The following is a 15,544-nucleotide window of genomic DNA, read 5'->3' on the forward strand; positions in this document are numbered from 1 at the left end:
TGGTGAAGCCGTGCTGGCTGTCTCGGATCACATTCACATTCTTTATGTGATTGAGCATGTTGTCCAGGAGGATCTGTTCCATGATCTTCCCAGGCACGGAGGTGAGACTCACCAGCCTGTAGTTCCCTGGGTCCTCCGTGCTCCCCTTCTTGTATATGGGGGTGACGTGACCCTTCCTCCAGTCATCCGGGACCTCACCTGACAGCCACGACTTCTCAAATATGATGGAGAGCGGCTCGGCAACCACCTCAGCCAGCTCCTTCAGGACCCTGGGATGCACGCCATCTGGCCCCATAGACTTGTACACATTCAGTCTAAGGAGGCACTCTCGGACTTGCTCTGCCCTTACAGTGGGGAGGGATTTACCTCCTTGGTCCCCACATAGAGGTTTGGGGATGCAAGGCTTAGGGACATGAAAAAGACTAGAATCCTGGCCACCAGTGAAGACCGAGGTGAAGAACTCATTCAGCACCACAGCTTTCTCTTCATCTTTTGAAGCCAGTTCACCTTTTAAATTTACCAAAGTTGGTACGCCTGTTTTGGCCCGTCTCTTCTGGCCAATGTACCTGTAGAAGGTTTTCTTATTGTTTTTCACATCCCTTGCCAAGTTCAGTTCTGCCTGCGCCTTGGCTTCCCTGATCCAACGTCTTCAAGTCCGGGCGGCATCCCTGTATTCTTCTTTGGTGACACAGCCTTGTTTCCAGAGCTTGTACACCCCTTTCTTCACCCTCAGTTCTCTCAGCAGGTCCTTGCTGAGCCATGCCGGTTTCCTACCTTTCTTATTCGGTGGAGCCCACTTTCTTATTCAGTGGAATGGAGACCTCTTGTGCTTCCAGGAGGGCATCCTTGAAGAGCAGCCAGCTCTCCTCAACATCCTTGTCTTTGAGGGCAGCACGCCAGGGGATCTTGGCTAGCAGTCCATTGAGTAGCTTGAAGTCTGCTCTTCTAAAGTTCAGTGTCCTGATCCTGCTCTTTGCCAGGCCCACATCGCTTGAGATCACAAGTTGCCAAGTCCTTCACTGTGATTCCATCAATCCCTTCCTATCTCTGTCTAACTCATTTCTTGTACAGTTATTCCCTGTGAATGTCAAACCTCAATAGAAGCAGCTTGGAGATGACATGCAGTAGATCAGTGTGTTTTACCGTTCATTCAATTGCATAACCTTTCCTACTGTTTGTTGGCAAAAAAAAAAAAAAAAGAATTCTTTCCTTGCCCTTGTGCAGCTGATTCTCTGAGGAAAGCCTGTTCGAGTTGCTGAAAGGGAGACTAAACATTGAGCGGGTGGCTGCAGAGGAGAAGAGTGATGTGAGGAAAAGTGATGCAAGTCCCATGGGGCCAATGTGAGTAGAAATGGGGTGGGGTGGTTGAGAAGAACATTTGTTGACACAGAATAGAACGCATTGGGGACATCCTGGATTGATACCAGTTGCTCAGTGCTGCTTTAAAACTTGTTTATACCCAGCTCTAAATAAATAGACAGTAAATGTCTGCTGGATTCTTCCTCTTTAAGATCTCTCCAGGTACCCCTCCATTTTGCTGCACAAGTTCTGAAAACTTGAAGAAAATGACAGGAAGGCACAAGGCACAGGAGGCTCTTCAGATTATAATGAGCCCCAGGGTGCATTTGGTGCTGAGTCCATCAACCTCCAGTGCAGAGAGAAGTTTGCACAGAGTGCTCAGCAAGACAAAGTCAGAAGTAACAGTGAACTTTCTTGGAGTATTAATGGGCCCACTGAGGAACAATAACAAGCAAGCTTCCCTAGGGACTAGTTAGAGCAGATAATTGGAAGATATGACTACAGGCAGGCAAAGGCACTGGCATGGTGGCCTAGATGCTTAGAAACCCCTTCTTTGTCTTATGAAGCAGACAGGCCAAGCCCTTATCCCCAGGCCCTTGGTAGAGAGAACCTCATGCTGACTAAGGATCCTTCCTGGGGCAGTGGGTTGGAGGTCAGTATGATGTTAAATGAAAGACATGGGGACAGAAGATCCCAGGCTCTGCATGGGCTGCAGGGACACTGTGAGGTTCATGTTCCATGTGAGTCCTGTGTCTCATGGCAGGATGTGGGATGTGAGAAGGGCCCAGTCTGAACAAGCAGTCAATCCCAATGAAACTCTGAACTTCAGCTCTCTCAGTTCCAGTGCCTTCCTTTGCACACCCTCCCATGGTTTAACGTCCTTTATGTTCTGTGGTGCCCAGAAGTGCACCCAGTGCTCCAGGTGAGGCAGCAGCAGTGCAGAGCAGACAGGGACAATCCTTTCCCTCACCCTGCTGGCAATGCCTTGCTTGATGTACTCCAATGGACCGCTGAGCTTCCTGGCTGCCTGGGCACACTGCTGACTCATGTTCAATTTGATGTTGACCAGGACCCCCAATCCTTTTCAGTCAGACCACTCTCTAGTGTCCCATATCCAGTCAGTGTGTATGTCCAGGATTGCCCCTACCCAGGTGCACAATCAGGCACTTGTTATGCTTTATGCACTTGGTTCTTAGGACCAACTGGTACCCACTTCTCTGAGTTGTCCACATCTCTCCCCACTCATTGAAGGCAACAGCACCTCCTCATCTGGTCTCATCAGCAAACTTGCTCAGAACATCTTCTAGTCCTTCATGCAAGTCATCCGCAGAAACATGAAAGAGAAGTGGCCCTAAAATGGTGCCCTGGGGAACCCTGATAGTGACCATCTACCAGCCTGATGGAACCCAGTGACTACAGTCCTTTGGGCCTGACCTATTGACTAACTGTTCACCCACCATGTTATATTTGTGCCTAGCCGTATGAAGGACATTCTGCCCAGAAGGGTATCAAAAGCTCTACTGAAATCCTCAAGTATAACTTCAGCTGGCTTCCCTTGATCAACCAATTTGCTAACCTTTTCATAAGAGGTCCGATAGTTAAACAGGACCTTCCCCTCTGGAAGTTGTGTTGGATGTGACCAATGACAGAATTGTCCTTCAGCTGTTTTTCCATCGCTCCCACCATCATTTTCTCCATCATTTTACCAGGCACTGGAGTGAGACTGACAGGTCCATAATTGCCCCTGTCGCCTTTCTTGCTCTTCCTTACAATGAGACAACATTTGCCAGCTTCCTGTCAACTGGCATGACCCTACATTTATTTAGATGCAATTGAAATGACAGCCCTGAGAACACTAAGGTGTCATCATTGAAAGAACATAGACATGCCATAGCTTTGCAATGCCTTGAACTCTGGAGTATGCCACAGATGGAGCAGAGAGGAATATCCACCTCTTCTCTTTTGAGCTCATCCTTGTATAAGTAGAATAACACTACCTGATACATGGGGACGCTGTCTCTTCTTTGCTCTGCTCTGCTCTCAGAGGAGCGGTGCAGGGGGTTGCTCTCATGTCAGTGCAGATAAACTCACTTCCTCTTTAACCCTTTTTTCTCTGTAAACTCTTCCACTATTTGAACCCTCATTCATACTTCCACATACCCTCAAGTACACTTCCATATGCCATCAGCAATTGCAGTTTCTTATACCTTCAAAACAGTTTGTCAAACAATACAGTTCTTCCACAAACAGCTTTAATACCATCTATCTTTCCATTAACAGTCTGTATTGTTCAGTTACAAACATCTCGCCACAGAACCTGCACTGACTGGCCCACCAACCTCACACACTTTCTCATAGGCAGTACATCGTATTACATAAATGGGTTGACACTTATTATATTGGATAATAAAAAAGGCTTTTTACACTATGTTAAGAGTGAAAACTAAGGAGACTGTGGGTCCCCTACTAAGTGAGGGGGGTGTTATGGTAATGGAGTGTGCTGAGAAGCTGTAGATACTGGAGGCCTTCTTTGCTTCTGTCTTTTGTGAAAAAGCTCTCCCTCAGGAATCCCAGACCCTGGTGATTAGTATGAGGGTCTAGGGAAGGGAAGAAGTGCCGTTAGTCAGGGAAGAGCTGGTCCATGAGTGCCTAGGCCACACCGATGTTCATAAAGCCATGGGACATTACGGGGTGTATCCATGGATGCTGAGGGAGCTAGCAGCGGTGATTTCTGCACCACTCACGATCATCTTTGAGAGGTCTTGGAGAATAGGGGAGGTGCCTGAAGACTGGACGACAGACAATGTCACTCTGGTCTGCAAAAAGGGCAAGAACGAAGATCCGGGCAATTGCAGGCTAGGCAGCCTCAGCTCTGTCCCTGGAAATGTGATGGAACAGCTTGTGCTGGAAGCCATTTCCCGACAGCTGGATGACAAGGAGGTTGTCAGGAGTAGTCAGCATGGGTCCACAAAGGAGAGGTCATGATCAACCAACCTGACAGCCTTCTATGACATTGCCACCAGCTGGGTGGATGGGGGGGGAGAGCAGTAGATGTCGTCTACTTTGATTCCAGCAAGCCATTTGATATTGTCTCTCACAATATCCTTATAACAAAAATAAGGAAGAGTGGGAAAGATGAGGGAACAGTGAGGTGGGTTGAGAACTGTCTGACTGGCAGAGCACAAAGGGTCATCGTTGGCAGTGCAGAGAACAGTTGGAGCCATGTAAGTAGCTCCTGGGTAGTATACCAGGGGTTGGTGCTGAGTCCGGTCTTGTTCAACATCTTTATCGGTGACCTTGACAAGGGGATAGTGGCCAAACTCAGCAAGTTTACTGATGATATGTACTTGGCAGGATTGGCTGACACACCTGAAGGTTTTGCTGCCATTCAGCGAGACCTGGACAGGCTGGAGAGCCAGGCAGTAAGAAACCAGATGAGGTTTAACAAAAGCAAGTGTAGAGTCTTACACCTAGGTAGAAATAATTGCATGCACCAGGACAGGTTGGGGGATGAGCTGCTGGAGAGGAGCTCTTCCAAGAGGGACCTGGGTGTCCTGATGGACAACAGGTTGGCCATGAGCCAGCAGTGTGCCCTCGTGGCCAAAAAGTCCAATGCCATTCTGGGGTGCATGAAAAAGAGCATGGCCAGCAGGTTGAGGGAGTTGATCCTTCGCCTCTAAACTGCCCTGGTAAGGCCTCATCTGGAGTACTGTGTCCAGTCCTGGGCTCTCTAGTACAAAAAAAGACAGGGATCTCTTGGAAAGAGTTCAACAGAGGTCCACAAATATTGTGAAGGTTCGGAAGTATCTCCCCTATGAAGAAAGGCTAAGTGAGCTGGGTCTGCTTAGCCTTGAGAAATGAAGACTGATAGGGGACCTGATCCAGATCTATAAATATCTGAGGTGTGGAGTCAAGGTGGCAAGACCAGGCTCTTTTCAGCAGTGTGTGTAGTCAGGACAAGGGGTAATGGACAGAAACTGGAGCGTAGGAAGTTCCGCATAATGTGTGCAAGAAGTTCTTAATGGTGAGGGTGACTGAGCACTGGAACAGGCTGCTCAAGGGTGTTGTGGAGTCTCCTTGTCTGGAGATATTCAAGATGGACACCTACCTGAGCACCTCCCTGGTGTTCCCCAAGGGTCTGGTGCTGGGGCCTGTCATCTTCACTATCTTTATTGATGTCAGGGATGAGGGCATTGAGGGCATCCTATGTAGGTTTGTGGATTACACCAAATTGACTGGGAGTGTGGATCTGTCTCGGGTTAGCAAGGCCCTACGGAGGGATCTGGACAGGCTGGAGAGCTGGGATGAAGCCAATGGGATGAGGTTCACTAGGCCAAATGCCATGTCCTGCACTTTGGGACCTGGAATGGACTGCTCAGGGTGTTGGTGGTGTCACCAACCCTGGAGGTGTTCAAGGAATGACTGGATGTTGTGTTGAGGGACATGGATTAGTGGGAGCTATTTGTGGTAGGTGAACAGTTGGACTGGATGCTCTTTAAGGTCTTTTGAAACCATGGTGATTCTATGATTCTATGATACTGTGTCCTTCTCTTGGTGCCCGTTTAGTTTCAGGACTCACCACATGTCTGGAACTAGTCACTGACCACTAGAAATCCGGTGTTAAATTCAACAGATTTTAATGTACTGTCATGATGCTGTTGTCTTTCAGGAGCTGTTTGCCATGAGGATCCAGGGACATCTCAGGGGAGACAAGTGGGAAGGATAAACATGGCATATTCTTCTGCTGAGCTGGGCCGGGCTCCTGGGACACAGGGAGCTCTTAAAAATGGGCAGGGCTGCAGAGAGACAGCTGTGCCCAGGAGCAGCTCTAGTGCACAGCACAGCCTGCAGGTAAAGGAAGGAGAGGAGAGAAAGGGGAGAGAGCATGCAGGATGTGAACGGTGTGAGCAGGCTGTGAGCTCACTGCAGGAGCATTGCCCACAGACCATGACAAGGTAAGTTTCACTGCAGACCGTGCAGCTGCATTTCATAGAGGGTTAACTTAATCTGGGACATCCCATAGCAAATCTGGCTGCAGGCACTGCATGATTCTTTACTGTGGAAAAAGCCTTCTGCTCCAGCTGAGGGCTTCCGTGCTGCAGTATCAGAGCACAGCCCTGAGGGTCGCATGTCCCAGCACGGCTGCAGGTTGTGCATGTGGGGCTGCAGGCGGGTGCCCAGGGCTGTCCTGCAGAGCAGGGTCCCTGCTGTGCCCCAGGGGCTGTGTGCCGGCTATGGGACTCTGCCACCTGCCAGGCTCAGCACTCAGCCTGCCCGGGGAGCTGTCCAGGGTGCTGCGGGGAGACGTGTGGGGGAAGGAGCCCCCCGGCAGGGCTTGTGCTGCCACAGCTGCTGCCTGGGGCAGGGGATCTCAGCTCCACTGCACAGCAGTATGTCTGTAAGGGTTCTTTGCAAGAGAAGAGCCAAGGCAGGGATTTTCCATTTCCTGTTCTGCTGGAAGGCAAAAAGGATTGGGGGCAGAAATCTAAAAGGGGCTGTCAATTTTAAGCACAGCTCTGAGACTCCCAAATATTTCTTCAATCCTTTGTTTGTTTTGTGAACAGTCACACAGAATGCACAGAATGTGCATTTAGCCTCTCCTTCCTAAAAAGATAAAAGTTATCACTGTTTTCTGCAGACATTAATACTACACTTGTCCTGAAAACAGGCTGATTTCTCTAAGAAAAACCAAATTGCACAGAGGCTGGGGCTGGGGTCACGAGGAGCTGCTGGAATAGAGAGGAAAATTTCCAGGAGGCTGGGATATGATTAGAATATGAGAAGACATTAAGAACTGCCTAGTCTTCTACTCCTAAAGAGACGGTGAAGCTCACAAAAGCTGCAGTTAAATGAACATTTTCCAAAGGGAAAGTAGAACTTTTATAGTAGAGCAGGAGCAGAGTTTCTGAGAATAATCTGTACTGGTCATTATCTTCTGTGCTCTGAGCAGGACTCCAAGCCCAGGAACAGCAGATGCCCAACAGCAGCTCCATCAGCGAGTTCCTCCTGCTGCCGTTGGCAGACACGCGGCAGCTGCAGCTCCTGCACTTCTGGCTCTTGCTGGGCATCTACCTGGCTGCCCTCCTGGGCAACGGCCTCATCAGCACAGCCGTAGCCTGCGACCGCCGCCTGCACACCCCCATGTACTTCTTCCTGCTCAACCTGGCCCTCCTCGACCTGGGCTTCATCTCCACCACTCTCCCCAAAGCCATGGTCGACGCCCTCTGGGACACCAGGGCCATCTCCTACGCAGGATGTGCTGCACAGATCTTTTTCTTTCTCTTCCTCATCTCAGCAGAGTGTTCCCTTCTCACCATCATGTCCTATGACCGCTACGTTGCCATCTGCAAGCCCCTGCACTACGGGACCTTGATGGACAGCAGAGCTTGTGCCACCATGGCAGCAGCTGCCTGGGGCGCTGGGTTTCTCAATTCCCTGCTGCACACTGCCAGTACGTTTTCACTGCCTCTCTGCCAAGGCAATGTTGTCAACCAGTTTTTCTGTGAAGTCCCCCAGATCCTCAAGCTCTCCTGCTCAGGCTCCATCCTCAGGGAAGTTGTGCTTCTCATTTTTAGTGTCAGTTTAGGCTTTGGGTGCTTTGTTTTCATAGTTGTGTCCTATGTGCAGATCTTCCTTGCTGTGCTGAGGATGCCCTCTGAGCAGGGACGGCACAAAGCCTTCTCCACGTGCCTCCCTCACCTGGCTGTGGTCTCTTTGCTTGTCATCACTGGCATTTTTGCCTACCTGAAACACCCCTCTTTCTCTTCCCCATCCATGGACCTGATGGTGGCACTTCTGTACTCTGTGGTACCTCCAGCAGTGAACCCCCTCATCTACAGCATGAGGAGCCAGGAAGTCAAGGATGCAGTGAGGAAAATGATGACAAAATGTGTTTCACAAATATTGAACTGCCCTTCTTTTAGAATTCATGCTTTTTACTGATGCAAACTCTTTGTTTCTTTTTGTTTTGATCAGTTTTTATAACTGTAATGTATTAAAACTTATTCTTTTTTATTTTATACATATATATATATATATACACACTGTAATTCACTAAAACAACATTATTCAAGTCAATTACTCTTTAAATTGTAACTTCATAGTGTAGCCCAGATGCACTGTACATAATGAACCAGGCTCTCTGTGAACCTTAACAGAATAAAGGATGTGCAGTGACTCTGTCTGTCCTCCTTCTTGTGAGACATTTCTGGAGCTGCTGGAGATGGATGTTCTAAGAAACCCACAGTCCAGCAGGAAGCTCACGGCTGCTCATCAAGCTGTGCGGTGACTTCATCCTGCAACAGCTGATGGGCTATCCCTGGGCTCCTGGCTGGGGTCTGTGCTTTCAGGTTCACGTCTGTCAGTGCCTCTGTGTGGTGGTGTTGTGATTTCTATTGTTGATATTCCACAACAGAACATCACGCAGAACAGTGGAAGTTAAAGAGTTAATGTCCTCCTTCTGTGTTACCACTGTTTGGGGCATTTTGGGTTCCCGGTTGGGGGTTGTGGGGTTGGCATCCCCAGAGGACGTGGCGTGATGAGGAAGCAGGGTGGGACTCCGGTGAAGGCTTTACGGCCACCGATGACTTTACGATCTTGACTCCCTAGAAGTTCGCAGCTAGGCCAGTTACCAAAGTGACACCAAGGAGATGAGCGGTAAAATGGCGATTTATTCAAGCAAACACACACTTATATAAACTATGCCTTTCAAATACGCCTACTACCTTGTACACGTCACTGATCCTTCCAGAAATGGGGGAGGGCCTGCCACGTAACAGCCCGATATTCCCCGTATTTTGCCTAATACACAACATCTCCCCCTCCCCATGCTAAGAGAGCCTAACTTGTTACAATACTCAACACTGTAAACCCACTAATACACCCAACTAATAAACCCCATTCATTCCTAATACCTAATCCCTAATTCTTACCCTAAAGCCTATTCTGCATCTTATGATATTCTATTTGCGTGAAAATCATCTTTTCAGCCATACGCTGTAAGCAACCTAGCAAGCAGTGAAATACACATGGCACACACAACATTAATGCAAAAAGCATAAGAAGCCCTACAACTAACATCTTAAGCAACTGCTTGAACCATGGTGCAATTTTATCAAACCAGCTCTCTAACCAATCCCCAAAAGGATCATCCTGTATTCCAGTTTTTCCCATATGTTCTTTTAACCACTCCAATTTCTTATGTAAAGATTCACGGTGATCACTCAGATTAAAACAACACATCCCTTCAAAATGCTTGTACCCATGGTTCTGTGCTAGAAGCAAGAAATCAATCGCCGCTCTATTTTGAAGCACGGCATGTCTAATGCTATCAACGTCCACGAGTAGTTCACTTAGCAGTGCGGAAGTCGCATTGGCCTGTCTTATGGACCAACAGGCTAGTCTTTCTATCTCCTTCAGTGCTTGCGCTGCGGCAACTCCTGGGGTTAAAATGGATGCGAAGATTCGTGCAGTTGGTCCCCAAAGGCAAACTCCGTCACCGCAGTCCGACTTCAGCGTATGGATGTTCTGCTTCTTCTGAGCTTTAGTCATGTCTCTGGCCAACTGTACCCACTCGAAGGCACGTGGGGACAGGATGGTTAGCCTTCCCAGATAACAAGGTCCCTCCACAGCATTTGCTGGTACCCCTTGCCATGTCCGGTCACCACAAATCAAGAATATACCTGGCAGTAGTGCCTTTGCAGTGAAGTTGTTCCAGATATATCTCTCCGATCCCTGTCCCTTCGCCCTGTTTGTTTGGCCCAAGTAACCCACAAATTCCCAGGTTGTTGAATCAAATGAACACCCCCCACCGGTGACCAACACAGAGACAAAAGACACAACAGCATTAACATGGTAGTTCTTGTAGGCAGCAGGGGTTGTTTCTCTGGGATCTTAGGTTTCTTTCTCTTCAGTATCCACAAGAAAGTTCTTCTGCGCTCCATCAGTTCAGAATTCCTTGGGCGTCCGATCAAGAGGTCCTAGAAGAGGATACTCAGCTCTTGTTAATTCCCTGACAATTTCTTTTTCACCACCAACCTCTGGCTTAATTTTTCTTGATGGCACCCAACGTATATCTCCCGTGCCCTTACATTCTATCGCTGCACTCCGGACCGTACCCCAGCTGCTCTCTGACTCTGGCTGTCTCAGCTCCCCGCAGGGAAAAGCACATGATGCCCTCACACTATCGTGGTTTGACTCCTGTTTTGGGTACTCTTCTCTCTCTTGTTTTGTTTGATTTGGTTACATTTCGTAAATTACCCTTCCTCCACAGATTGTTGCCACTGTGTTTTCTCTTTGTTAAAACTATCTGCTCACCCTCTGCCCTTCCCCCTCTCCCGGAGCTCAGGGCTAGCACATGCCAGGTCACAGCAAACCCCTTTGGATTTTTTTGTTTGTTTGTTTGTTTGTTTGTTTGTTTTGTTTTGGTTTGGTTTGGTTTGGTTTGGTTTTTTCAACTTTACTCCTTAATCTCTCCTTTATTCTTTTCCTGGTCCCTCCATCTTAAGAGCATCGCATAGAAGACTAAGGACCATTACGTTCCTTGGAACTTGCTGATTTCTTTTTAAGCTCCTCATCTGACAGTGGCACTTCTCTACTCAGTGGCTCCTCCAATAGTTAACCCTATTGTCTACAGCATGAGAAACAGGGAGATCAAGCACGCTCTCAGCAGAGTGTTGCAATAAGCACTATTCCAGCTTTCATAAATTGCACATCATTCCATTCCTGCTCTCATTACACTGCCACAGTGCACTGAGGACTTGAGTCCTCTCCTTTGTGCAGGCCTGAAGGTCTTGTGTGTCTGACAACAGTCCTGTTGTCTCTACAGCAGCACTGCTGGGCTGCAGTCAGTAGCCGGCAATATGAACAGCTGTGTCAGAGCTGGTCTCCTTGCAGGCACTGCCATAACAAGAGGGCCTCTTCAGAGCAGGACCAGAGAACTGGAGGCCTCTTCCAAAGCTGGTGTAAGGAATATATCTCAGGAGCTGCTCCCTGAGATGACCTCGAGATTTTCTGGTGCTCTTCACTGCATGACCTGGATAGATTCAAGAGTCCCAAGGAGATCTGTAAGGGACTCAGGGCAGCGCAGAGGTTTAGAATTTTCTCGGTTAAAGCTATTTACTAAGACAGGGAAAAAGAAAAGGATAATAATTATGACCTAAGCATATATACATATATGATACATATAGTATATTTTCACATGCATACCATATAGGCAGTTGCAAACGTACGCATAGATACCAATAGATATGCATATCTGTTTACACGTCCAGGACCTTTTGCAGGGGTTTTAACAGTCAAGGGGTTAACTGCAGGAGCTGGAGCAGCTGTTGGGCTGTTGCAGGAATTGGAGCAACTGCAGAGCTCACCGCCAGAGCTGGAATCACCACAGGAATCACCTTGGGGCAGATCTCTCAGGGACATTCTTGAATAATTGTTTAATCTGAGACATGACCTGAAACACATTAAGGACACATAGCAATGGGAGCATGCTGGTTTGAGCATCCCACAGATAGTCAAAATCCTCAGGAGCTAGAGCAACTAGCTCTGGAGCTCCAGGGAAAGAAGAAGTGAGAGGGAGGCTTTGGGACTGCTGGAAAGTGGACTGGATGATCTTGTAGGTCCTTTCCAACCTTGTGATTCTGTGATTCTATGAAAGTGTCCTCCCTTCTATCCTCCATAGCCAGGCTCCCTGAGGGCACAAAGTAAAGGGTGTCATTACTAATCGTATCAACTATCATAGAATCATAGAATTACCCAGTTTGGAAGAGATCTTGAAGATCATCAAGTCCAACCGCAGCCTAAACATAGTACCCCAACTCTAACAACCCTCTGCTAAATCATATCTCTGAGCACCACATCCAAATGGCTCTTAAACACATCCAGAGACTACCACCTCCCTTGGGAGGCTATTCTAGTGTTTAGCTATCCTTTCTGTAAATAAGTGTTTCTTAATGTCCAACCTAAACTTACCTTGGTGCAACTTGTGGCCATTTCCCCTCATCCTGTAACTTGTCACTAGTGAGAAGAGACCTGCCCCACTCTCACTGTAAGCACCTTTCAGATACTGGAAGAGAGCGATAAGGTCTCCCCTCAGCCTCCTCTTCCCCAGACTAAACAGCCCCAGCTTCCTCAGCCTCACCACATAGGGTTGATTTTCTAAGCCCTTCACAAGCCTCTTTGCCCTTCTCTGGACCTGCTTCATTACCTCTATGTCTTTTTTGTACTGAGGTGCCCAAAACTGGACACAGTATTCTAGGTCAGGCCTCACCAATGCCGAGTACAGGGGCAGGATGACTTCCTTAGTCCTGCTCACCACACCATTCCTGATACAAGTCAGGATGCCATTGGCCCTCTTGGCCAGCTGGACACACTGCTGGCTCATATTCAGCTGACTGTCCATCAGCACACCAAGGTCCCTTTCCAGCAGGCAGCTTTCCAGCCACACCTCCCCAAGCCTGTAGGGTTGCCTGGGGTTGTTGTGACCAAAATGCAGGACACGACACTTGGCCCTATTGAAACTCATGCCATTAACCTTGGCCATCGATTGAGTCTATGGTCCCTCTGTAGTGCCCTTCTCCCCTTAGGCAGTTCAACACTCCCTCCCTAGTTGGTGTCATCTGCGAACTTACTGAGGGTGCACACAATCCCCCCATCAAGATCACAGAATCACAGAATTGTAGGGGTTGGAAGGGACCTCTAGTAATCATCAAGTCCAATCCCCCTGCCAAAGCAGGCTCCCTACACCACGTCGCACAGGTAGGCGTCCAGGCGTGTCTTGAATATCTCCAGAGAAGGAGACTCCACCGCCTCCCTGGGCAGCCTGTTCCAGTGCTCCGTCACCCTCACTGTAAAGAAGTTCTTGCACACATTCATGTGGAACTTCCTATGCTGAAGTTTCAGCCCATTACCCCTAGTCCTGTCCCCACGCACTACTGAAAAGAGATCAGCCTCGCCACTATGGTTCCCAGACCTCAGGTATTTATAAACCTGAATCAAATCCCCTCTCAGCCTTCTTTTCACAAGGCTAAACTGACCCAGTTCCCTAAGTCTCTCCTCATAAGGGAGATGCTCCAGGCCCTTCACCATCTTTGTGGCCCTCCACTGGATTCTTTCCAAGAGATCCCTGTCTTTTTTGTACTGGGGAGCCCAGAACTGGACACAGTATTCCAGATGAGGCCTCACCAGAGCAGAGAAATGGGGGAGACTGGGACATGATTAGGAAGTGAGAAGAAATTAAGAGCTCCATAATCTTCTGCTCCTTAACAGATGGTGAAGCTCATGAATATAAATTTTAGTTCTGGAGTTAAATGAATATTTTCCAAAGGGAAAGTCAAACGTTGATAGTGTAGCAGGAGGAGTGTCTCTGAGAGTGGTCTGGACTTGTCAGTATCAGGGAGTTTCCTGAGGAGAACCTTACATGTGAAACTGCTATCAAGTGTCATCCACCTGCTTTGCACTGATCTCAGAGAATATTAGAGGATGGACTGGCCTGAAGGTAAAAAGTTTGGAACATCACCAGCAGAAGAAGTGTCACGTGCTAAAGAGGCCCCACCATGCAACGGACTACCAGAAAATGAAAAGAAATATGCCTTGTTCACTGATGGATCATGTCGTATTGCATGGAAGCATTGCAGATGGAAAGCTGCTGTGTGGAGCCCCTCACAACAGGTTGCAGAGGTCACTGAAGGTAAAGGAGAATCAAATCAGTTGGCAGAGGTAAAGGCTGTTCAGCTGGCCTTACTTTTTGCTGAACGGGAGAGGTGGCCAGTGCTTTATCTTTATCCTGACTCATGGATGGTGGCAAATGCCTTATGGGGGTGGTTACAGCAGTGGGAACAATATAACTGGCAACAGAAGGGTAAAACTATTTGGGCTGCAGAACTGTGGAAAGACATTACTGCTCAAACAGAAGATATGGTTGTAAAGGTTTGTCACGTGGATGCACACATGCCCAAGATTCGGGCTACCAAAGAACAACGAAACAACCATCAGGTAGATAAAGCTGCCAGAACTGAGGTGGCTCAAATAGACTTGGACTGGAAGAACAAGGGTAAATTACTCCTAGCTTGATGGGCCCATAAGACCTCAGGCCATCAAGGAAGAGACGCGACATATAGGTGAGTTAGAGACCGAGGGTGGACTTAATTATAGATGCTATTGCTCAGGTTATTCATGACTGTGAAACATGTGCCATAATTAAACAAGCCAAGAAAATGAAACCTCTCCGGGGGGAAGGGTGATGGCAAAAGTATAAATATGGGGAGGCATGGCAGGTTGATGATATCACTTTCCCACGATCTCTCAATTGTAAGTCTTATGTGCTTACCATGTTGGTGGCAACCACTGGTTGGCTTGAAACATACACAATACCCCTTGCTACCTCTGGAAAGACCACATTAGGTCTTGAGAAACAAGTCCTGTGGCAACATGGCACCCCAGAAAGAACTGAGTCTGATAAAGGGACCCCTTTCAAAAATTCCCTTATAAATACTTGGGCCAAAGATCATAGCAGTGAGTAGGTTTATCATATCACAGTATCACAGTATCACAGTATCATGTGAGTTGGAAGGGACCTTAGAGATCATCGAGTCCAACTCCCGGGATTCGAGCCTTCTGTGTAGCAGAGCAGCATTTCTACCAATTGCTCCACAGGGGGATTCGAACCTGGGACTCCGGTGTTGCAAGCGGCACTTCTACTACTGCGCCAACGGGGCACACATATCCCCTAACATAAACCAGTTTCTGGTAAAATTGAATGAAAGAATGGGTTGTTGAAAACTATGTTGAAATCAATGGGTGGTGGAACATTGAAGCACTGGTAGAAGAATCTGGCAGAAGCCACTTGGTTGGTCAATACTAGAGGATCTGTCAATCACGATGGTCCTAGCCAATCCAGCCCCCTACACACTATAGAAGGAGATAAAGTCCCTGTTGTGCATGTAAAGAACATGTTGGGAAAAGCTGTTTGGGTCCTTCCAGCCTCTGGAATTGGCAAACCTCTCCGTGGAACTGTTTTTGCCCAGGGACCTGGGTGCACTTGGTGGGTGATGCAGAAGGATGGGGATGTTCAATGTGTACCACAAGAGAATCTGAATTTGGGGGAGTACAGTCAGTAATTCCATGTATATGTACGTATACAGACCTGTGTGTGTAATGCATTTTAATTATTGTTTATTTCTATATAGATAAGTTTTCTACGCATAATGTAGTGATGTAGAATATGGGGTGGAATGTCATGGTTTTG

At 47.9% G+C, this 15,544-nt stretch overlaps 1 protein-coding gene across 1 annotated transcript in view; it reads left to right on the top strand.

The window, feature by feature from the left end:
• Positions 1 to 15,544, top strand: part of LOC140265438 (olfactory receptor 14J1-like) — a 201,111-nt gene that overhangs the window by 143,849 nt on the left and 41,718 nt on the right. The window lies entirely within an intron of this gene.

This window comes from Excalfactoria chinensis, unplaced genomic scaffold (assembly GCF_039878825.1).
Source record: "Excalfactoria chinensis isolate bCotChi1 unplaced genomic scaffold, bCotChi1.hap2 Scaffold_85, whole genome shotgun sequence".
NCBI classification, from domain to species: Eukaryota; Metazoa; Chordata; class Aves; order Galliformes; family Phasianidae; genus Excalfactoria; species Excalfactoria chinensis.